At 44.1% G+C, this 24399-nt stretch overlaps 1 long non-coding RNA gene across 2 annotated transcripts in view; it reads left to right on the top strand.

The window, feature by feature from the left end:
* The window catches only part of LOC309637759, an 864831-nt gene that overhangs the window by 356450 nt on the left and 483982 nt on the right, over positions 1-24399 (top strand). The gene's annotated exons all lie outside the window — the stretch shown is intronic.

Raw genomic sequence — 24399 nt, forward strand, 5'->3', positions numbered from 1 at the left:
TGAATTTTGTAAGAATTCCTCTCTCTCTCACTGTCTTTCTTTTTTTATAATTAATTTTTATAGTGGGGTGTAGCTGATTTGCAATGTTGTGTTTCTTGGTGCTGTACATCCACCTGAGTCCCTTACAGAGAGACATCAATAAATTCTTTTCTAGTTTCTAGTAGTCAGATAGATGTTTTTTCTGTGAATAGAGTGTGCTGAGTCCACTTCCTTGAACAATGAGTATGTCTTGGCGATTACATTATTGGCGTATGGAACGGTATCTGTGCCAATTTCAACCTCCTGGTTTATGCATCACCGCACCACACTTTTCCCCTTAAGCAGCCATCAGTGTGTTTTGTAAATGTGTGATGGTGTTCGGTTTGTAATTCAGTTCATGGTTGGCGATTTTTAGATTCCCTTTATAAGTGATATCTTATGATAAGTTTCTCTTGCTGTCTAACTTATTTCACTCTCAATGACCAAACATAAGTCCCCCTGAGTTGCTGCAACTGGCCTCATTTCATTGATTTCAGGGCTGAGTAATATTCCGTTGTGCTTAAGTACCAAATTGTCTTTCACCATTTTTTCCTTCCAAGGACTATTAAGTAGTACCCAAGTCGAGGCTGTTGTAAACATAGCAGCAGTAAACGGGGTGCCTGCGTCCTGTGGATTTTTGGTTTTTCCAACATATAGGCCCATGAGTGGAAGCACCCTATGCTTTGTAGCTGTGTTTTTTAGATGTTTTAGGAAACACAGCACACTTCTCCAGAGTGGCCGTTGGCAATTTACATTCCCCCCTTCAGCGTAACAAGGCTCCCTTTTCTCCTCTCCTTGTCCTGCATATCTGGTTTTTACCCTTTGTGAGGATGGTCCTTTTTTCTGATTCGAAGTGATACCTCTTTGTAGTGTTGATTTGCATTGCCCGCTTCTTTGGTTGGCCAAAAAGGGCGTATGCGTTTTTCCTGAATATATTCTGGAAGTTAAATTTGAGAGACAGCTTTTTTTGTTTAATTGATTAATTAATTAATTTATTTTTGGCTGTGTTGGGTCTTCGTTTCTGTGTGAAGGCTTTCTCTAGTTGTGGCAAGCGGGGGCCACTCTTCATCGCGGTGCGCGGGCCTCTCACTATCGCGGCCTCTCTTGTTGCGGAGCACAGGCTCCAGACGTGCAGGCTCAGTAATTGTGGCTCACGGGCCCAGTTGCTCCGTGGCATGTGGGATCTTCCCAGACCAGGGCTCGAACCCGTGTCCTCTGCATTGGCAGGCAGACTCTCAACCACTGCGCCACCAGGGAAGCCCCCCCTCCTCTTTTTAAGATAGTTTTTTTCTTCTTTTTAAAAATTGGTGTATACTTGACAGGCAATATTATATATTAGTTTTCTGGAACACAACATAGTGACTTGCTATTTTTATACTCTACAAAATGATCACCAAGATAAGTCTAGTTACTGTTTGTCATCATACAATGTTATTACAGTATTATGGACTCTATTCCCTATGCTGTAAATCACACCCCAGGACATTTGTTTTATAACTGGAATTTGGAACTTCTCAATCTTTCTCAACTATTGCACTCATCCCTCCACTCCCTCCCATCTGGCAACCACCCGTGTGTTCTTGGCATCTATGAGTCCATTTCTGTTTTGTTGTGTTTGTTCATTTGTTTTGTTTTGTAGATTCTACATATAAGTGATATCGTAAGGTAATTGTCTTTCTCTGTCTGCTATATTTCACTTAGCGTAATGCCCTCTAGGTCCATTCATGTTGTCATATGATTTCATTCTTTTTTATGGCTGAGTAATATTCCAGTGTGTGTGTGTGTGTGTGTGTGTGTGTGTGTGTGTGTGTGTGTGTCCAGTTTTCATACATATATATGAAAACTTCTTTATCCAATTGTCTATCGATGGACACTTTGGTGGCTTCCACATCTTGACTATTGCCAATAAAGCTGTCATGAATATAAGGGTGCGTATATCTTTCTGAATTTGTGTTTTGGTTTCCTTCAGAAAGATACCCCCAAGTGTAATTCCTTTTTTTTTTTTTTTTTTCAAGGCTGTTACCTCCTGGTTTCTTTTTTTTTTTTTTTCACACATACACACTGTATTTTATTTTTACACCAAGTGTAATTCCTGCATCATGTGGTAGGTCTATTTTTAATTTCTTGAGGAACCTCCATACTGTTTTCCATAGTGGTTGTACCAATGAACATTCCCAACAAAAGTGCATGAGGGTTCCCTTTTCTCCACATCCTGAGCAATACTTGTTATTTGTTGTCTTTTAGATGATAGCCATTCTTTGAGGTGTGAGGTGATAATCTCACTGTGGTTTGGATGTGCATTTCCCTGATGATGAGTGATGTTGACCATCTTTTCATGTGTCTTTTGGTCAACTGTATATATTCTTTGGGAACATGTTTGGTCTTCTGCCAATTTTATATTTGGGTTTTTGTTTTTTTGGAGGCTGACTTGTGTGAGTGAGTTCTTGGTCTATTTTGTGTATGAACCACTTACCAGATATATTGTTTGTAAATATTTCTCACATTCAGTAGGCTGCCTTTTTGTTTTGTGGATGGTTTCCTTTGCCATTGAAAAAATTTTCAGTTGGATGGAGTCCCATTGCTTTATTTTGCCTTTGTTTCCCTTGCTTGAGGAGACAGGTCCAAAAAATATTGCTAAGACTGATGTCAAAGAGTGTACTGCCTATGTTTTCTTCTAGGAGTTTTATGGCTTCATGTCTTTGTTCTAGTTCTCCTAAAAATTCCATTGGTATTTTGCTAGAAATGGCATCGAATCTCTAGATAGCCTTGGGGTGTGGAATCCTTTTAACAATACGAATTCTTCTAATCCATGAGCATGGTATGTCTTTCCATTTGTTTGTGTCGTCTTCAATTTCTTTCATCAATGTCTTCCAGTTTTCTGAGTACAGGTCTTTCACCTCCTCGGTTAGATGTATTCCTAGGTATTTTATCTTTGTTAATGTCATTGTCCATGGGGTTGTTTTCTTAATTTCTCATTCTGACATTTTGTTGTGGGTGTATAGAAATGCAACCGATTTCTGTAGATTAATTTTGTATGCTGCAACTTAACTGTGTTTTCTGATGAGGTGTATTTGGTTTTGGGTGTCATCTTCAAGATTTTCTGTATAGAGTACCATGTCATCTACAAACAGTGACAGTTTTACTTTTTCTTCTGCCATGAGATTCCTTTTATTTTTTTAAAATCTAATGACTATGACTAGGACTTCTTAGACCATGTCAAATGAAAGTGGCCAGAATGGTCAGGGAGTTAGGTTTAAGCATAACTGGCCCTCTTCCCCTTCCTCTCTCTCCATGTCTCTGAGAACTCCATGAAGGACAGGACTAGTCCACAGTCACAAATGGCTCAGGGAGTTGAGCTGGACCATTGTTTTTCTGCCCCATAGTCCTGGGCATAGTTTTGTGTACTGTCTGTGTATCTTCTTTGGCCAGGTGTCCATTCAGATCTTTCCCTATTTTAATTGGGTTGTTTGTGTTAAAATTATTTGTATGTTTTGAGACAAAACCTTTATTAGATATGTGTTTGCAAATATTTTTCTCCTGGTTTGTGACTTGTCTTTTGATTTTCTGAGCAAGGTCATTCACAGAGTACAAATATTTAATTTTATTAAGTCCATGTTATTGCTTGTTTTCATTTTTAGATTGCCTTTTTGTGTTGTGTGTTAAAACTCCAAAGCTCATGATTTACATGGGCAAACCCAAGCTCATGTCAATTTTTTTCTATAATTTTGAATAGTTTTGTATTTAAAATTTGTCTGTGGGGACTTCCCTGGTGGTGCAGTGGTTAAGAGTCCGCCTGCCAATGCAGGGGACACGGGCTCGAGCCCTGGTCCGGGAAGATCCCACATGCCGCAGAGCAACTAAGCCTGCGTGGCACAACTACTGAAGCCTGTGCGCCTAGAGCCCGTGCTCCCCAACAAGAGAAGCCACCGCAATGAGAAGCCCGTGCACCGCAACGAAGAGTAGCCCCGCTCGACGCAACTAGAGAAAGCCCACATGCAGCAACGAAGACCCAATGCAGTCAAAAATAAATTATAAAATAAAATAAAATTTGCCTCTGAATAACTTTGAATGAATTTGGTATAAGGTGTAAAGTTTGCATCTACATTCACTTCATTCCAAATGGTTTTCAATTAATTGTTCCTTAACTAATTTTAGAAAACTTTTGGGATAGAGACTCCATTTTAGTTTGAATTTCCAGTTTAATGGATTCAGCAGTCCTGTCAGTAGGGCGCGCTGCCTCCAGTGACCTGTGAGGGAGGCGCGGCCTGCACTTCCTGCACTGACCACAGGGTGGCGCCGAGTTCGCCTCTCTGACCCACAGCGCACGCTCGTTCCCTGCGAACTCGATTCGGAGCGCAGCTGAGAGGAGTTGAGCCTCGTCAGGCGCGGGGGCGGGGCCTTCGGGTAGGACGCCCGGCTCAGTGTCTCTGCTGAGAGGAGCTCGGTCTCCGTCTCCTTAGGACTCGCTGGGGTTTCGGCTTCAGGACAAAGTGGGGCTGCGTCCACGCTGACTAGGGAACTAGGTTTCCTGAGGACCCAGGTGATGCCTGAGGAAAAGGTGAAGAGACGCTGAGGAAAAGTGGGGAGAAGCTTCCTGTGGGCGACTGACCGTTGAGGGGGTCCGTCTTCGTGTGAGCGAGGGAGGGCTTGGCGTGGAAAGCTGGGTTTTTGTTCAGGTTTGTGTGCAGGGCAGCCAGCATGAGTTATGGGGCGTCCAGGTTTCCCAGCACCATTTATCGTGGGGAGTGTCGTGCTCCTTGGTGTGTCCTTGGTCCCTGTGTCATAAATTCACCGACCCCGTCCGTGGGGGTTGAATTCTGGTCTCTCTGTCCTGTTCCTGTGGTCTCTGTGCCCGTTTTGAGCCAGTTCCACACTGTTTTGGTGACTGTAGCTTCTCAGCAGAGTGTGACGTCAGGGAGGGAGATGCCTCCAGCCCGTTCTCTTTTTTCAGGGTTTCTTTGGCTATTTGGGGTCCTTTGTGGTTCCCCACAGATATTAGGAGGATTTGCTCTATTTGGGGGGAAAATACCATGGAAGTTTGGGAGGGATTGCATTCACTGTGTCCACTGCTTTGGGTAGCATGGATATTTTAACAACATTAATTGTTCCATTCCATGAGAACAGGATATCTTTCCATTTATTGGTGTGTTTTTCAATGTCTTCATCAATGTCTTAAAGTTTTCAGTGTGCAGGTCTTTCACCTCCTTGGTTGACTTTATTCCCAGGTATTTTGTTCTTTTTGATGCAGTTGTAAATAGGGTTGCTTTCTTTCTCTTTCTGATGGTTCATTATTAGTGTTTAGAAATGCAACTGGTTTCTGTGTATTGATTTTGCAACTTTACTGAATTTATTTATTAGTTCTAATAGTGTTTTTGTGGCATGAAGTGGAAAATTGGAATTCAAAAATCCCACTGTTTCTACCATATCCAGGTCGTCCACAACACGGAGGACAGCGGCTCCTAATATCACCTTCCCACGGTGCCTCTAAATGACATGTGGACTTTGGGTGAACTGGATCTGGGTAAGGCTTGGCTTCTATCTGGAAGTTTGATGTTTTGTCTGCTTTTCTGGCATGCTATTGACATACATGATGTTTTGAAAAGTAATTGACTTTCCAGTAATTTCAAACATACAACTTTACATACATAAAAACAAGTCTTGTACCTTGATTAAATATACTCCTAAATATTGATGTTGACATTATTACAAATGGAACTGTTCTCATAAATTCTTTTTCAGATTATTTTTTGCCAGCGTATGCATATAAGATAGATTTTCATGAATTGATATTTTGTTCTATAACTTTGCTTATTAATTAGTTGATCAGCTCAAATAATTTCTTTGCTGATTATAGGTAGTTTTATACATAAGATGATGTGACCTATGTTCTGTGAAGAGACACGGTTTTAATTTTTCCATTCACCCATGGATGCCTTTTATTTCTTTCCTCAAGATTCTGGGTAGAACTTCCAGTACACTATTGAGTAACGGTGATGAAGGCCAGCTTCCTGGCCTTGTTCCTGATTTCAGGAGTAAATCTTTCAGTCTTTAACATTGAGCACGATGTTTGCTGTGGCTTTTTGTACTACTCTTTTCCATATTGAACAAATTTCCTTTTATTCCTGCTTTCTTGAGTGTTTTTCATGAAATAACACTGGATTTTCACTGTAGATTTTTTGCATTAATTGATATGGTTATGTGTTTTTACTTCACACCATTATTGTGGTTGAATACATTGCTTACTTTTAATATGTTGAGCAACCTGAAATTCCTGGTGTAGAGATACTTGCTTATGGCATTATCCATTTAAAGTTCTGTTGGTTTCATGTTGCTATTATTGTGTGATAGATTTTTACATTCATATGTGTAAGTTGTACTGGGGTAGTTTTCTTGTTTTTTTCCTCTATTTTAAAAATCTTTTTTAAAATAGTGGTTTTATTTCATTCTAATTATTTATTTATTTTGGCCACGTCCCATGGCTTGTGGGATCTTAGTTCCCCAGTCAGGGATCGAAGCCGAGCCCTTGGCAGTGAAAGCACAGAGTCCTAACCACTGGGCCAACAGAGAATTCCCCAGTTTTCTTTGTCAAGATGTATTTGTATAATCTGATTAGACTTGGCTTGGTGTAAGTGGTTTGGAGGGTTAGCATTAGGGCTGGGGCTGGTGTGAGGGTTGGGGCTGTGTATGGTTTATGGTTGCTGTGATGGTTTAAGTTTTATGCTTAATGAGTTATTTATGGGTATGGTTAATGAATATATTTTATGGTTTGCTTATGGTTATGGTTTGGCTTATTGGTTAAGGTTTATGGTTTTGGTCTCAGGGTGTTAGGGTTCTGTGTTAGAGTGGGTGTTAGGGTATGGGTGAGAGTTGGGGTACAGGTAGGATGCGGGTAGAGCATGGGTTAGGGTAAGGTACAGGTTTAGGGTACGGGTTAGGCTAAGGTTAGGTCAGGGCTTAGGGTCAGGATCAGAGTTTAGGGTTAGGGTCCATGTCAGGATTAGCGTCAAGGTTGAGCGAGGCCATTGTTTTCTGCTCCTCCAGTTCTGGATTCTCATTGATAGATGAATGAAATGTCTGCTCTGGTCACCCACTGTTTCAAATTGAGCTCAGCCTTAGTCAAGGGTCCTTAGGGCCTCAGAGGTCATGCAGGGTTTCCCTCCACCCTCCCTCCTGGGAAGGGTGATGCAGGCCCCACTCTGTGTGGGCAGCCCCAGGTCCAGCATGGCCCTGACATGCAGGATACTAAGTAGACGTGATGTAAGACTTGGTGCATCAGTCTGCCAGCCCCCAGGTGCTGCCTTTCTTTTTTTTTTTTCTTAATTAATTAATTAATTAATTTGGGGCTGTGTTGGGTCTGCATTGCTGCACGGAGGCTTTCTCTAGTTGCGGCGAGTGGGGGCTTCTCATTGCGGTGGCTTCTCTTGTTGCAGAGCACAGGCTCTAAGCGCGTGGGCTTCAGCAGTTGTGGCTCGCGGGTTCTAGAGCGCAGGCTCAGTAGTTGTGGTGCACGGGCTTAGTTGCTCCACAGCATGTGGGATCTTCCCGGACCAGGGCTCAAACCCGTGTCCCCTGCATTGGCAGGTGGATTCTTAACCACTGCGCCACCAGGGAAGTCTGGTGTTGCGTTCGTGAGGGCTGGTGGGGCCCTCTTGGGACTGGACGGATCCTTTGTTCCATCTGCACGGGTGTCCAAGCAGGTCTCAGAACAGCCCTTGGCCTCTGAGCATCCAGGCAGGCACCCACGTTCCTCCAGCTCAGGTTAGCCTTGGCCCCTCCATCCCCGTGGCCAATTACTGAGCTGATTGTGTCTTTACTCTTTAAAATTAAATCACTCTCTCCAGGTGGGCGAGAAGTTTACTTGTGAACTTGGTTAGGGTTAGGGGTTAGGGGTTAAGGGTTAGGGGTTAGGGTCAGGGTTAGGGTTAGGGCTAGGGCTAGGGGTTAGGGTTAGGCTTAGGGTTGGGTTAGGGTTAGGGGTTAGGTTTAGGGTTAGGGTTAGTGTTCGGTTAGGGTTAGGGTTAAGGTAGGGTTAGGGTTGGGTTAGGGTTAGGGTTTAGGGTTAGGGTGTCCAGCCTTACGTCCCATTCAGCTGTGAGTGTAGATGTGGTCAGTCCAGTTGCATCACAGCCCCTGATTGAATTTTGTAAGAATTCCTCTCTCTCTCACTGTCTTTCTTTTTTTATAATTAATTTTTATAGTGGGGTGTAGCTGATTTGCAATGTTGTGTTTCTTGGTGCTGTACATCCACCTGAGTCCCTTACAGAGAGACATCAATAAATTCTTTTCTAGTTTCTAGTAGTCAGATAGATGTTTTTTCTGTGAATAGAGTGTGCTGAGTCCACTTCCTTGAACAATGAGTATGTCTTGGCGATTACATTATTGGCGTATGGAACGGTATCTGTGCCAATTTCAACCTCCTGGTTTATGCATCACCGCACCACACTTTTCCCCTTAAGCAGCCATCAGTGTGTTTTGTAAATGTGTGATGGTGTTCGGTTTGTAATTCAGTTCATGGTTGGCGATTTTTAGATTCCCTTTATAAGTGATATCTTATGATAAGTTTCTCTTGCTGTCTAACTTATTTCACTCTCAATGACCAAACATAAGTCCCCCTGAGTTGCTGCAACTGGCCTCATTTCATTGATTTCAGGGCTGAGTAATATTCCGTTGTGCTTAAGTACCAAATTTTCTTTCACCATTTTTTCCTTCCAAGGACTATTAAGTTGTACCCAAGTCGAGGCTGTTGTAAACATAGCAGCAGTAAACGGGGTGCCTGCGTCCTGTGGATTTTTGGTTTTTCCAACATATAGGCCCATGAGTGGAAGCACCCTATGCTTTGTAGCTGTGTTTTTTAGATGTTTTAGGAAACACAGCACACTTCTCCAGAGTGGCCGTTGGCAATTTACATTCCCCCCTTCAGCGTAACAAGGCTCCCTTTTCTCCTCTCCTTGTCCTGCATATCTGGTTTTTACCCTTTGTGAGGATGGTCCTTTTTTCTGATTCGAAGTGATACCTCTTTGTAGTGTTGATTTGCATTGCCCGCTTCTTTGGTTGGCCAAAAAGGGCGTATGCGTTTTTCCTGAATATATTCTGGAAGTTAAATTTGAGAGACAGCTTTTTTTGTTTAATTGATTAATTAATTAATTTATTTTTGGCTGTGTTGGGTCTTCGTTTCTGTGTGAAGGCTTTCTCTAGTTGTGGCAAGCGGGGGCCACTCTTCATCGCGGTGCGCGGGCCTCTCACTATCGCGGCCTCTCTTGTTGCGGAGCACAGGCTCCAGACGTGCAGGCTCAATAGTTGTGGCTCACGGGCCTAGTTGCTCCGCGGCATGTGGGATCTTCCCAGGTCAGGGCTCGAACCCGTGTCCCCTGCATTAGCAGGCAGATTCTCAACCACTGCGCCACCAGGGAAGCCCCTTGAATAGTTTTGTATTTAAAATTTGTCTGTGGGGACTTCCCTGGTGACGCAGTGGTTAAGAGTCCGCCTGCCAACGCAGGGGACACGGGCTCGAGCCCTGGTCCGGGAAGATCCCACATGCCGCAGAGCAACCAAGCCTGCGCGGCACAACTACTGAAGCCTGCGCGCCTAGAGCCCATGCTCGCCCACAAGAGAAGCCACCGCAATGAGAAGCCCGTGCACCGCAACGAAGAGTAGCCCCGCTCGACGCAACTAGAGAAAGCCCACATGCAGCAACGAAGACCCAACGCAGCCAAACATAAATTAGAAACTACAATAAAATTTGCCTCTGAATAACTTTGAGTGAATTTGGTATAAGTTGTAAAGTTTGCATCTACATTCACTTCATTCCAAATGGTTTCCAATTAATTGTTCCTTAACTACTTTTAGAAAAGTTTTGGGATAGAGACTCCATTTTAGTTTGAATTTCCAGCTTAATGGATTCAGCAGTCCTGTCAGTAGGGCGCGCTGCCTCCAGTGACCTGTGAGGGAGGCGCGGCCTGCACTTCCTGCACTGACCACAGGGTGGCGCCGAGTTCGCCTCTCTGACCCACAGCGCATGCTCGTTCCCTGCGAACTCGATTGTGAGGTCAGCTGAGAGCAGTTGAGCCTCCTCAGGTGCGGGGGCGGGGGCGGGGGCGGGGCCTTCCGGTAGGACGCCCGGCTCAGCGTCTCTGCTGAGAGGAGCTCGGTCTCCGTCTCCTTAGGACTCGCTGGGGTTTCGGCTTCAGGACAAAGTGGGGCTGCGTCCACGCTGACTAGGGAACTAGGTTTCCTGAGGACCCAGGTGATGCCTGAGGAAAAGGTGAAGAGACGGTGAGGAAAAGTGGGGAGAAGCTTCCTGTGGGCGACTGACCGTTGAGGGGGTCCGTCTTCGTGTGAGCGAGGGAGGGCTTGGCGTGGAAAGCTGGGTTTTTGGTCAGGTTTGTGTGCAGGGTAGCCAGCGTGAGTTATGGGGCGTCCAGTTTTCCCAGCACCATTTATGGTGGGGAGTGTCGTGCTCCTTGGTGTGTCCTTGGTCCCTGTGTCATAAATTCACCGACCCCGTCCGTGGGGGTTGAATTCTGGTCTCTCTGTCCTGTTCCTCTGGTCCCTGTGCCCGTTTTGAGCCAGTTCCACACTGTTTTGGTGACTGTAGCTTCTCAGCAGAGTGTGACGTCAGGGAGGGAGATGCCTCCAGCCCGTTCTCTTTTTTCAGGGTTTCTTTGGCTATTTGGGGTCCTTTGTGGTTCCCCACAGATATTAGGAGGATTTGCTCTATTTGGGGGGAAAATACCATGGAATTTTGGGAGGGATTGCATTCACTGTGTCCACTGCTTTGGGTAGCATGGATATTTTAACAACATTAATTGTTCCATTCCATGAGAACAGGATATCTTTCCATTTATTGGTGTGTTTTTCAATGTCTTCATCAATGTCTTAAAGTTTTCAGTGTGCAGGTCTTTCACCTCCTTGGTTGACTTTATTCCCAGGTATTTTGTTCTTTTTGATGCAGTTGTAAATAGGGTTGCTTTCTTTCTCTTTCTGATGGTTCATTATTAGTGTTTAGAAATGCAACTGATTTCTGTGTATTGATTTTGCAACTTTACTGAATTTATTTATTAGTTCTAATAGTGTTTTTGTGGCATGAAGTGGAAAATTGGAATTCAAAAATCCCACTGTTTCTACCATATCCAGGTCGTCCACAACACGGAGGACAGCGGCTCCTAATATCACCTTCCCACGGTGCCTCTAAATGACATGTGGACTTTGGGTGAACTGGATCTGGGTAAGGCTTGGCTTCTATCTGGAAGTTTGATGTTTTGTCTGCTTTTCTGGCATGCTATTGACATACATGATGTTTTGAAAAGTAATTGACTTTCCAGTAATTTCAAACATACAACTTTACATACATAAAAACAAGTCTTGTACCTTGATTAAATAAACTCCTAAATATTGATGTTGACATTATTACAAATGGAACTGTTCTCATAAATTCTTTTTCAGATTATTTTTTGCCAGCGTATGCATATAAGATAGATTTTCATGAATTGATATTTTCTTCTATAACTTTGCTTATTAATTAGTTGATTAGCTCAAATAATTTCTTTGCTGATTATAGGTAGTTTTATACATAAGATGATGTGACCTATGTTCTGTGAAGAGACACGGTTTTAATTTTTCCATTCACCCATGGATGCCTTTTATTTCTTTCCTCAAGATTCTGGGTAGAACTTCCAGTACACTATTGAGTAACGGTGATGAAGGCCAGCTTCCTGGCCTTGTTCCTGATTTCAGGAGTAAATCTTTCAGTCTTTAACATTGAGCACGATGTTTGCTGTGGCTTTTTGTACTACTCTTTTCCATATTGAACAAATTTCCTTTTATTCCTGCTTTCTTGAGTGTTTTTCATGAAATAACACTGGATTTTCACTGTAGATTTTTTGCATTAATTGATATGGTTATGTGTTTTTACTTCACACCATTATTGTGGTTGAATACATTGCTTACTTTTAATATGTTGAGCAACCTGAAATTCCTGGTGTAGAGATACTTGCTTATGGCATTATCCATTTAAAGTTCTGTTGGTTTCATGTTGCTATTATTGTGTGATAGATTTTTACATTCATATGTGTAAGTTGTACTGGGGTAGTTTTCTTGTTTTTTTCCTCTATTTTAAAAATCTTTTTTAAAATAGTGGTTTTATTTCATTCTAATTATTTATTTATTTTGGCCACGTCCCATGGCTTGTGGGATCTTAGTTCCCCAGTCAGGGATCGAAGCCGAGCCCTTGGCAGTGAAAGCACAGAGTCCTAACCACTGGGCCAACAGAGAATTCCCCAGTTTTCTTTGTCAAGATGTATTTGTATAATCTGATTAGACTTGGCTTGGTGTAAGTGGTTTGGAGGGTTAGCATTAGGGCTGGGGCTGGTGTGAGGGTTGGGGCTGTGTATGGTTTATGGTTGCTGTGATGGTTTAAGTTTTATGCTTAATGAGTTATTTATGGGTATGGTTAATGAATATATTTTATGGTTTGCTTATGGTTATGGTTTGGCTTATTGGTTAAGGTTTATGGTTTTGGTCTCAGGGTGTTAGGGTTCTGTGTTAGAGTGGGTGTTAGGGTATGGGTGAGAGTTGGGGTACAGGTAGGATGCGGGTAGAGCATGGGTTAGGGTAAGGTACAGGTTTAGGGTACGGGTTAGGCTAAGGTTAGGTCAGGGCTTAGGGTCAGGATCAGAGTTTAGGGTTAGGGTCCATGTCAGGATTAGCGTCAAGGTTGAGCGAGGCCATTGTTTTCTGCTCCTCCAGTTCTGGATTCTCATTGATAGATGAATGAAATGTCTGCTCTGGTCACCCACTGTTTCAAATTGAGCTCAGCCTTAGTCAAGGGTTCTTAGGGCCTCAGAGGTCATGCAGGGTTTCCCTCCACCCTCCCTCCTGGGAAGGGTGATGCAGGCCCCACTCTGTGTGGGCAGCCCCAGGTCCAGCATGGCCCTGACATGCAGGATACTAAGTAGACGTGATGTAAGACTTGGTGCATCAGTCTGCCAGCCCCCAGGTGCTGCCTTTTTTTTTTTTTTCTTAATTAATTAATTAATTAATTTGGGGCTGTGTTGGGTCTGCATTGCTGCACGGAGGCTTTCTCTAGTTGCGGCGAGTGGGGGCTTCTCATTGCGGTGGCTTCTCTTGTTGCAGAGCACAGGCTCTAAGCGCGTGGGCTTCAGCAGTTGTGGCTCGCGGGTTCTAGAGCGCAGGCTCAGTAGTTGTGGTGCACGGGCTTAGTTGCTCCACAGCATGTGGGATCTTCCCGGACCAGGGCTCAAACCCGTGTCCCCTGCATTGGCAGGTGGATTCTTAACCACTGCGCCACCAGGGAAGTCTGGTGTTGCGTTCGTGAGGGCTGGTGGGGCCCTCTTGGGACTGGACGGATCCTTTGTTCCATCTGCACGGGTGTCCAAGCAGGTCTCAGAACAGCCCTTGGCCTCTGAGCATCCAGGCAGGCACCCACGTTCCTCCAGCTCAGGTTAGCCTTGGCCCCTCCATCCCCGTGGCCAATTACTGAGCTGATTGTGTCTTTACTCTTTAAAATTAAATCACTCTCTCCAGGTGGGCGAGAAGTTTACTTGTGAACTTGGTTAGGGTTAGGGGTTAGGGGTTAAGGGTTAGGGGTTAGGGTCAGGGTTAGGGTTAGGGCTAGGGCTAGGGGTTAGGGTTAGGCTTAGGGTTGGGTTAGGGTTAGGGGTTAGGTTTAGGGTTAGGGTTAGTGTTGGGTTAGGGTTAGGGTTAAGGTAGGGTTAGGGTTGGGTTAGGGTTAGGGTTTAGGGTTAGGGTGTCCAGCCTTACGTCCCATTCAGCTGTGAGTGTAGATGTGGTCAGTCCAGTTGCATCACAGCCCCTGATTGAATTTTGTAAGAATTCCTCTCTCTCTCACTGTCTTTCTTTTTTTATAATTAATTTTTATAGTGGGGTGTAGCTGATTTGCAATGTTGTGTTTCTTGGTGCTGTACATCCACCTGAGTCCCTTACAGAGAGACATCAATAAATTCTTTTCTAGTTTCTAGTAGTCAGATAGATGTTTTTTCTGTGAATAGAGTGTGCTGAGTCCACTTCCTTGAACAATGAGTATGTCTTGGCGATTACATTATTGGCGTATGGAACGGTATCTGTGCCAATTTCAACCTCCTGGTTTATGCATCACCGCACCACACTTTTCCCCTTAAGCAGCCATCAGTGTGTTTTGTAAATGTGTGATGGTGTTCGGTTTGTAATTCAGTTCATGGCTGGCGATTTTTAGATTCCCTTTATAAGTGATATCTTATGATAAGTTTCTCTTGCTGTCTAACTTATTTCACTCTCAATGACCAAACATAAGTCCCCCTGAGTTGCTGCAACTGGCCTCATTTCATTGATTTCAGGGCTGAGTAATATTCCGTTGTGCTTAAGTACCAAATTTTCTTTCACCATTTTTTCCTTCCAAGGACTATTAAGTTGTACCCAAGTCGAGGCTGTTGTAAACATAGCAGCAGTAAACGGGGTGCCTGCGTCCTGTGGATTTTTGGTTTTTCCAACATATAGGCCCATGAGTGGAAGCACCCTATGCTTTGTAGCTGTGTTTTTTAGATGTTTTAGGAAACACAGCACACTTCTCCAGAGTGGCCGTTGGCAATTTACATTCCCCCCTTCAGCGTAACAAGGCTCCCTTTTCTCCTCTCCTTGTCCTGCATATCTGGTTTTTACCCTTTGTGAGGATGGTCCTTTTTTCTGATTCGAAGTGATACCTCTTTGTAGTGTTGATTTGCATTGCCCGCTTCTTTGGTTGGCCAAAAAGGGCGTATGCGTTTTTCCTGAATATATTCTGGAAGTTAAATTTGAGAGACAGCTTTTTTTGTTTAATTGATTAATTAATTAATTTATTTTTGGCTGTGTTGGGTCTTCGTTTCTGTGTGAAGGCTTTCTCTAGTTGTGGCAAGCGGGGGCCACTCTTCATCGCGGTGCGCGGGCCTCTCACTATCGCGGCCTCTCTTGTTGCGGAGCACAGGCTCCAGACGTGCAGGCTCAGTAATTGTGGCTCACGGGCCCAGTTGCTCCGTGGCATGTGGGATCTTCCCAGACCAGGGCTCGAACCCGTATCCTCTGCATTGGCAGGCAGACTCTCAACCACTGCGCCACCAGGGAAGCCCCCCCTCCTCTTTTTAAGATAGTTTTTTTCTTCTTTTTAAAAATTGGTGTATACTTGACAGGCAATATTATATATTAGTTTTCTGGAACACAACATAGTGACTTGCTATTTTTATACTCTACAAAATGATCACCAAGATAAGTCTAGTTACTGTTTGTCATCATACAATGTTATTACAGTATTATGGACTCTATTCCCTATGCTGTAAATCACACCCCAGGACATTTGTTTTATAACTGGAATTTGGAACTTCTCAATCTTTCTCAACTATTGCACTCATCCCTCCACTCCCTCCCATCTGGCAACCACCCGTGTGTTCTTGGCATCTATGAGTCCATTTCTGTTTTGTTGTGTTTGTTCATTTGTTTTGTTTTGTAGATTCTACATATAAGTGATATCGTAAGGTAATTGTCTTTCTCTGTCTGCTATATTTCACTTAGCGTAATGCCCTCTAGGTCCATTCATGTTGTCATATGATTTCATTCTTTTTTATGGCTGAGTAATATTCCAGTGTGTGTGTGTGTGTGTGTGTGTGTGTGTGTGTGTGTGTGTCCAGTTTTCATACATATATATGAAAACTTCTTTATCCAATTGTCTATCGATGGACACTTTGGTGGCTTCCACATCTTGACTATTGCCAATAAAGCTGTCATGAATATAAGGGTGCGTATATCTTTCTGAATTTGTGTTTTGGTTTCCTTCAGAAAGATACCCCCAAGTGTAATTCCTTTTTTTTTTTTTTTTTCAAGGCTGTTACCTCCTGGTTTCTTTTTTTTTTTTTTTTTCACACATACACACTGTATTTTATTTTTACACCAAGTGTAATTCCTGCATCATGTGGTAGGTCTATTTTTAATTTCTTGAGGAACCTCCATACTGTTTTCCATAGTGGTTGTACCAATGAACATTCCCAACAAAAGTGCATGAGGGTTCCCTTTTCTCCACATCCTGAGCAATACTTGTTATTTGTTGTCTTTTAGATGATAGCCATTCTTTGAGGTGTGAGGTGATAATCTCACTGTGGTTTGGATGTGCATTTCCCTGATGATGAGTGATGTTGACCATCTTTTCATGTGTCTTTTGGTCAACTGTATATATTCTTTGGGAACATGTTTGGTCTTCTGCCAATTTTATATTTGGGTTTTTGTTTTTTTGGAGGCTGACTTGTGTGAGTGAGTTCTTGGTCTATTTTGTGTATGAACCACTTACCAGATATATTGTTTGTAAATATTTCTCACATTCAGTAGGCTGCCTTTTTGTTTTGTGGATGGTTTCCTTTGCCATTGAAAAAATTTTCAGTTGGATGGAGTCCCATTGCTTTATTTTGCCTTTGTTTCCCTTGCTTGAGGAGACAGGTCCAAAAAATATTGCTAAGACTGATGTCAAAGAGTGTACTGCCTATGTTTTCTTCTAGGAGTTTTATGGCTTCATGTCTTTGTTCTAGTTCTCCTAAAAATTCCATTGGTATTTTGCTAGAAATGGCATCAAATCTCTAGATAGCCTTGGGGTGTGGAATCCTTTTAACAATACGAATTCTTCTAATCCATGAGCATGGTATGTCTTTCCATTTGTTTGTGTCGTCTTCAATTTCTTTCATCAATGTCTTCCAGTTTTCTGAGTACAGGTCTTTCACCTCCTCGGTTAGATGTATTCCTAGGTATTTTATCTTTGTTAATGTCATTGTCCATGGGGTTGTTTTCTTAATTTCTCATTCTGACATTTTGTTGTGGGTGTATAGAAATGCAACCGATTTCTGTAGATTAATTTTGTATGCTGCAACTTAACTGTGTTTTCTGATGAGGTGTATTTGGTTTTGGGTGTCATCTTCAAGATTTTCTGTATAGAGTACCATGTCATCTACAAACAGTGACAGTTTTACTTTTTCTTCTGCCATGAGATTCCTTTTATTTTTTTAAAATCTAATGACTATGACTAGGACTTCTTAGACCATGTCAAATGAAAGTGGCCAGAATGGTCAGGGAGTTAGGTTTAAGCATAACTGGCCCTCTTCCCCTTCCTCTCTCTCCATGTCTCTGAGAACTCCATGAAGGACAGGACTAGTCCACAGTCACAAATGGCTCAGGGAGTTGAGCTGGACCATTGTTTTTCTGCCCCATAGTCCTGGGCATAGTTTTGTGTACTGTCTGTGTATCTTCTTTGGCCAGGTGTCCATTCAGATCTTTCCCTATTTTAATTGGGTTGTTTGTGTTAAAATTATTTGTATGTTTTGAGACAAAACCTTTATTAGATATGTGTTTGCAAATATTTTTCTCCTGGTTTGTGACTTGTCTTTTGATTTTCTGAGCAAGGTCATTCACAGAGTACAAATATTTAATTTTATTAAGTCCATGTTATTGCTTGTTTTCATTTTTAGATTGCCTTTTTGTGTTGTGTGTTAAAACTCCAAAGCTCATGATTTACATGGGCAAACCCAAGCTCATGTCAATTTTCTTCTATAATTTTGAATAGTTTTGTATTTAAAATTTGTCTGTGGGGACTTCCCTGGTGGTGCAGTGGTTAAGAGTCCGCCTGCCAATGCAGGGGACACGGGCTCGAGCCCTGGTCCGGGAAGATCCCACATGCCGCAGAGCAACTAAGCCTGCGTGGCACAACTACTGAAGCCTGTGCGCCTAGAGCCCGTGCTCCCCAACAAGAGAAGCCACCGCAATGAGAAGCCCGTGCACCGCAACGAAGAGTAGCCCCGCTCGACGCAACTAGAGAAAGCCCACATGCAGCAACGAAGACCCAATGCAGTCAAAAATAAATTATAAAATAAAATAAAATTTGCCTCTGAATAACTTTGAATGAATTTGGTATAAGGTGTAAAGTTTGCATCTACATTCACTTCATTCCAAATGGTTTTCAATTAATTGTTCCTTAACTAATTTTAGAAAACTTTTGGGATAGAGACTCCATTTTAGTTTGAATTTCCAGTTTAATGGATTCAGCAGTCCTGTCAGTAGGGCGCGCTGCCTCCAGTGACCTGTGAGGGAGGCGCGGCCTGCACTTCCTGCACTGACCACAGGGTGGCGCCGAGTTCGCCTCTCTGACCCACAGCGCACGCTCGTTCCCTGCGAACTCGATTCGGAGCGCAGCTGAGAGGAGTTGAGCCTCGTCAGGCGCGGGGGCGGGGCCTTCGGGTAGGACGCCCGGCTCAGTGTCTCTGCTGAGAGGAGCTCGGTCTCCGTCTCCTTAGGACTCGCTGGGGTTTCGGCTTCAGGACAAAGTGGGGCTGCGTCCACGCTGACTAGGGAACTAGGTTTCCTGAGGACCCAGGTGATGCCTGAGGAAAAGGTGAAGAGACGCTGAGGAAAAGTGGGGAGAAGCTTCCTGTGGGCGACTGACCGTTGAGGGGGTCCGTCTTCGTGTGAGCGAGGGAGGGCTTGGCGTGGAAAGCTGGGTTTTTGTTCAGGTTTGTGTGCAGGGCAGCCAGCATGAGTTATGGGGCGTCCAGGTTTCCCAGCACCATTTATCGTGGGGAGTGTCGTGCTCCTTGGTGTGTCCTTGGTCCCTGTGTCATAAATTCACCGACCCCGTCCGTGGGGGTTGAATTCTGGTCTCTCTGTCCTGTTCCTGTGGTCTCTGTGCCCGTTTTGAGCCAGTTCCACACTGTTTTGGTGACTGTAGCTTCTCAGCAGAGTGTGACGTCAGGGAGGGAGATGCCTCCAGCCCGTTCTCTTTTTTCAGGGTTTCTTTGGCTATTTGGGGTCCTTTGTGGTTCCCCACAGATATTAGGAGGATTTGCTCTATTTGGGGGGAAAATACCATGGAAGTTTGGGAGGGATTGCATTCACTGTGTCCACTGCTTTGGGTAGCATGGATATTTTAACAACATTAATTGTTCCATTCCATGAGAACAGGATATCTTTCCATTTATTGGTGTGTTTTTCAATGTCTTCATCAATGTCTTAAAGTTTTCAGTGTGCAGGTCTTTCACCTCCTTGGTTGACTTTATTCCCAGGTATTTTGTTCTTTTTGATGCAGTTGTAAATAGGGTTGCTTTCTTTCTCTTTCTGATGGTTCATTATTAGTGTTTAGAAATGCAACTGGTTTCTGTGTATTGATTTTGCAACTTTACTGAATTTATTTATTAGTTCTAATAGTGTTTTTGTGGCATGAAGTGGAAAATTGGAATTCAAAAATCCCACTGTTTCTACCATATCCAGGTCGTCCACAACACGGAGGACAGCGGCTCCTAATATCACCTTCCCACGGTGCCTCTAAATGACATGTGGACTTTGGGTGAACTGGATCTGGGTAAGGCTTGGCTTCTATCTGGAAGTTTGATGTTTTGTCTGCTTTTCTGGCATGCTATTGACATACATGATGTTTTGAAAAGTAATTGACTTTCCAGTAATTTCAAACATACAACTTTACATACATAAAAACAAGTCTTGTACCTTGATTAAATATACTCCTAAATATTGATGTTGACATTATTACAAATGGAACTGTTCTCATAAATTCTTTTTCAGATTATTTTTTGCCAGCGTATGCATATAAGATAGATTTTCATGAATTGATATTTTGTTCTATAACTTTGCTTATTAATTAGTTGATCAGCTCAAATAATTTCTTTGCTGATTATAGGTAGTTTTATACATAAGATGATGTGACCTATGTTCTGTGAAGAGACACGGTTTTAATTTTTCCATTCACCCATGGATGCCTTTTATTTCTTTCCTCAAGATTCTGGGTAGAACTTCCAGTACACTATTGAGTAACGGTGATGAAGGCCAGCTTCCTGGCCTTGTTCCTGATTTCAGGAGTAAATCTTTCAGTCTTTAACATTGAGCACGATGTTTGCTGTGGCTTTTTGTACTACTCTTTTCCATATTGAACAAATTTCCTTTTATTCCTGCTTTCTTGAGTGTTTTTCATGAAATAACACTGGATTTTCACTGTAGATTTTTTGCATTAATTGATATGGTTATGTGTTTTTACTTCACACCATTATTGTGGTTGAATACATTGCTTACTTTTAATATGTTGAGCAACCTGAAATTCCTGGTGTAGAGATACTTGCTTATGGCATTATCCATTTAAAGTTCTGTTGGTTTCATGTTGCTATTATTGTGTGATAGATTTTTACATTCATATGTGTAAGTTGTACTGGGGTAGTTTTCTTGTTTTTTTCCTCTATTTTAAAAATCTTTTTTAAAATAGTGGTTTTATTTCATTCTAATTATTTATTTATTTTGGCCACGTCCCATGGCTTGTGGGATCTTAGTTCCCCAGTCAGGGATCGAAGCCGAGCCCTTGGCAGTGAAAGCACAGAGTCCTAACCACTGGGCCAACAGAGAATTCCCCAGTTTTCTTTGTCAAGATGTATTTGTATAATCTGATTAGACTTGGCTTGGTGTAAGTGGTTTGGAGGGTTAGCATTAGGGCTGGGGCTGGTGTGAGGGTTGGGGCTGTGTATGGTTTATGGTTGCTGTGATGGTTTAAGTTTTATGCTTAATGAGTTATTTATGGGTATGGTTAATGAATATATTTTATGGTTTGCTTATGGTTATGGTTTGGCTTATTGGTTAAGGTTTATGGTTTTGGTCTCAGGGTGTTAGGGTTCTGTGTTAGAGTGGGTGTTAGGGTATGGGTGAGAGTTGGGGTACAGGTAGGATGCGGGTAGAGCATGGGTTAGGGTAAGGTACAGGTTTAGGGTACGGGTTAGGCTAAGGTTAGGTCAGGGCTTAGGGTCAGGATCAGAGTTTAGGGTTAGGGTCCATGTCAGGATTAGCGTCAAGGTTGAGCGAGGCCATTGTTTTCTGCTCCTCCAGTTCTGGATTCTCATTGATAGATGAATGAAATGTCTGCTCTGGTCACCCACTGTTTCAAATTGAGCTCAGCCTTAGTCAAGGGTCCTTAGGGCCTCAGAGGTCATGCAGGGTTTCCCTCCACCCTCCCTCCTGGGAAGGGTGATGCAGGCCCCACTCTGTGTGGGCAGCCCCAGGTCCAGCATGGCCCTGACATGCAGGATACTAAGTAGACGTGATGTAAGACTTGGTGCATCAGTCTGCCAGCCCCCAGGTGCTGCCTTTCTTTTTTTTTTTTCTTAATTAATTAATTAATTAATTTGGGGCTGTGTTGGGTCTGCATTGCTGCACGGAGGCTTTCTCTAGTTGCGGCGAGTGGGGGCTTCTCATTGCGGTGGCTTCTCTTGTTGCAGAGCACAGGCTCTAAGCGCGTGGGCTTCAGCAGTTGTGGCTCGCGGGTTCTAGAGCGCAGGCTCAGTAGTTGTGGTGCACGGGCTTAGTTGCTCCACAGCATGTGGGATCTTCCCGGACCAGGGCTCAAACCCGTGTCCCCTGCATTGGCAGGTGGATTCTTAACCACTGCGCCACCAGGGAAGTCTGGTGTTGCGTTCGTGAGGGCTGGTGGGGCCCTCTTGGGACTGGACGGATCCTTTGTTCCATCTGCACGGGTGTCCAAGCAGGTCTCAGAACAGCCCTTGGCCTCTGAGCATCCAGGCAGGCACCCACGTTCCTCCAGCTCAGGTTAGCCTTGGCCCCTCCATCCCCGTGGCCAATTACTGAGCTGATTGTGTCTTTACTCTTTAAAATTAAATCACTCTCTCCAGGTGGGCGAGAAGTTTACTTGTGAACTTGGTTAGGGTTAGGGGTTAGGGGTTAAGGGTTAGGGGTTAGGGTCAGGGTTAGGGTTAGGGCTAGGGCTAGGGGTTAGGGTTAGGCTTAGGGTTGGGTTAGGGTTAGGGGTTAGGTTTAGGGTTAGGGTTAGTGTTGGGTTAGGGTTAGGGTTAAGGTAGGGTTAGGGTTGGGTTAGGGTTAGGGTTTAGGGTTAGGGTGTCCAGCCTTACGTCCCATTCAGCTGTGAGTGTAGATGTGGTCAGTCCAGTTGCATCACAGCCCCTGATTGAATTTTGTAAGAATTCCTCTCTCTCTCACTGTCTTTCTTTTTTTATAATTAATTTTTATAGTGGGGTGTAGCTGATTTGCAATGTTGTGTTTCTTGGTGCTGTACATCCACCTGAGTCCCTTACAGAGAGACATCAATAAATTCTTTTCTAGTTTCTAGTAGTCAGATAGATGTTTTTTCTGTGAATAGAGTGTGCTGAGTCCACTTCCTTGAACAATGAGTATGTCTTGGCGATTACATTATTGGCGTATGGAACGGTATCTGTGCCAATTTCAACCTCCTGGTTTATGCATCACCGCACCACACTTTTCCCCTTAAGCAGCCATCAGTGTGTTTTGTAAATGTGTGATGGTGTTCGGTTTGTAATTCAGTTCATGGTTGGCGATTTTTAGATTCCCTTTATAAGTGATATCTTATGATAAGTTTCTCTTGCTGTCTAACTTATTTCACTCTCAATGACCAAACATAAGTCCCCCTGAGTTGCTGCAACTGGCCTCATTTCATTGATTTCAGGGCTGAGTAATATTCCGTTGTGCTTAAGTACCAAATTTTCTTTCACCATTTTTTCCTTCCAAGGACTATTAAGTTGTACCCAAGTCGAGGCTGTTGTAAACATAGCAGCAGTAAACGGGGTGCCTGCGTCCTGTGGATTTTTGGTTTTTCCAACATATAGGCCCATGAGTGGAAGCACCCTATGCTTTGTAGCTGTGTTTTTTAGATGTTTTAGGAAACACAGCACACTTCTCCAGAGTGGCCGTTGGCAATTTACATTCCCCCCTTCAGCGTAACAAGGCTCCCTTTTCTCCTCTCCTTGTCCTGCATATCTGGTTTTTACCCTTTGTGAGGATGGTCCTTTTTTCTGATTCGAAGTGATACCTCTTTGTAGTGTTGATTTGCATTGCCCGCTTCTTTGGTTGGCCAAAAAGGGCGTATGCGTTTTTCCTGAATATATTCTGGAAGTTAAATTTGAGAGACAGCTTTTTTTGTTTAATTGATTAATTAATTAATTTATTTTTGGCTGTGTTGGGTCTTCGTTTCTGTGTGAAGGCTTTCTCTAGTTGTGGCAAGCGGGGGCCACTCTTCATCGCGGTGCGCGGGCCTCTCACTATCGCGGCCTCTCTTGTTGCGGAGCACAGGCTCCAGACGTGCAGGCTCAATAGTTGTGGCTCACGGGCCTAGTTGCTCCGCGGCATGTGGGATCTTCCCAGGTCAGGGCTCGAACCCGTGTCCCCTGCATTAGCAGGCAGATTCTCAACCACTGCGCCACCAGGGAAGCCCCTTGAATAGTTTTGTATTTAAAATTTGTCTGTGGGGACTTCCCTGGTGACGCAGTGGTTAAGAGTCCGCCTGCCAACGCAGGGGACACGGGCTCGAGCCCTGGTCCGGGAAGATCCCACATGCCGCAGAGCAACCAAGCCTGCGCGGCACAACTACTGAAGCCTGCGCGCCTAGAGCCCATGCTCGCCCACAAGAGAAGCCACCGCAATGAGAAGCCCGTGCACCGCAACGAAGAGTAGCCCCGCTCGACGCAACTAGAGAAAGCCCACATGCAGCAACGAAGACCCAACGCAGCCAAACATAAATTAGAAACTACAATAAAATTTGCCTCTGAATAACTTTGAGTGAATTTGGTATAAGTTGTAAAGTTTGCATCTACATTCACTTCATTCCAAATGGTTTCCAATTAATTGTTCCTTAACTACTTTTAGAAAAGTTTTGGGATAGAGACTCCATTTTAGTTTGAATTTCCAGCTTAATGGATTCAGCAGTCCTGTCAGTAGGGCGCGCTGCCTCCAGTGACCTGTGAGGGAGGCGCGGCCTGCACTTCCTGCACTGACCACAGGGTGGCGCCGAGTTCGCCTCTCTGACCCACAGCGCATGCTCGTTCCCTGCGAACTCGATTGTGAGGTCAGCTGAGAGCAGTTGAGCCTCCTCAGGTGCGGGGGCGGGGGCGGGGGCGGGGCCTTCCAGTAGGACGCCCGGCTCAGCGTCTCTGCTGAGAGGAGCTCGGTCTCCGTCTCCTTAGGACTCGCTGGGGTTTCGGCTTCAGGACAAAGTGGGGCTGCGTCCACGCTGACTAGGGAACTAGGTTTCCTGAGGACCCAGGTGATGCCTGAGGAAAAGGTGAAGAGACGGTGAGGAAAAGTGGGGAGAAGCTTCCTGTGGGCGACTGACCGTTGAGGGGGTCCGTCTTCGTGTGAGCGAGGGAGGGCTTGGCGTGGAAAGCTGGGTTTTTGGTCAGGTTTGTGTGCAGGGTAGCCAGCGTGAGTTATGGGGCGTCCAGTTTTCCCAGCACCATTTATGGTGGGGAGTGTCGTGCTCCTTGGTGTGTCCTTGGTCCCTGTGTCATAAATTCACCGACCCCGTCCGTGGGGGTTGAATTCTGGTCTCTC

This window comes from Balaenoptera physalus, assembly GCF_965194825.1.
Source record: "Balaenoptera physalus genome assembly, chromosome: 1".
In the NCBI taxonomy this organism is placed as follows: domain Eukaryota; kingdom Metazoa; phylum Chordata; class Mammalia; order Artiodactyla; family Balaenopteridae; genus Balaenoptera; species Balaenoptera physalus.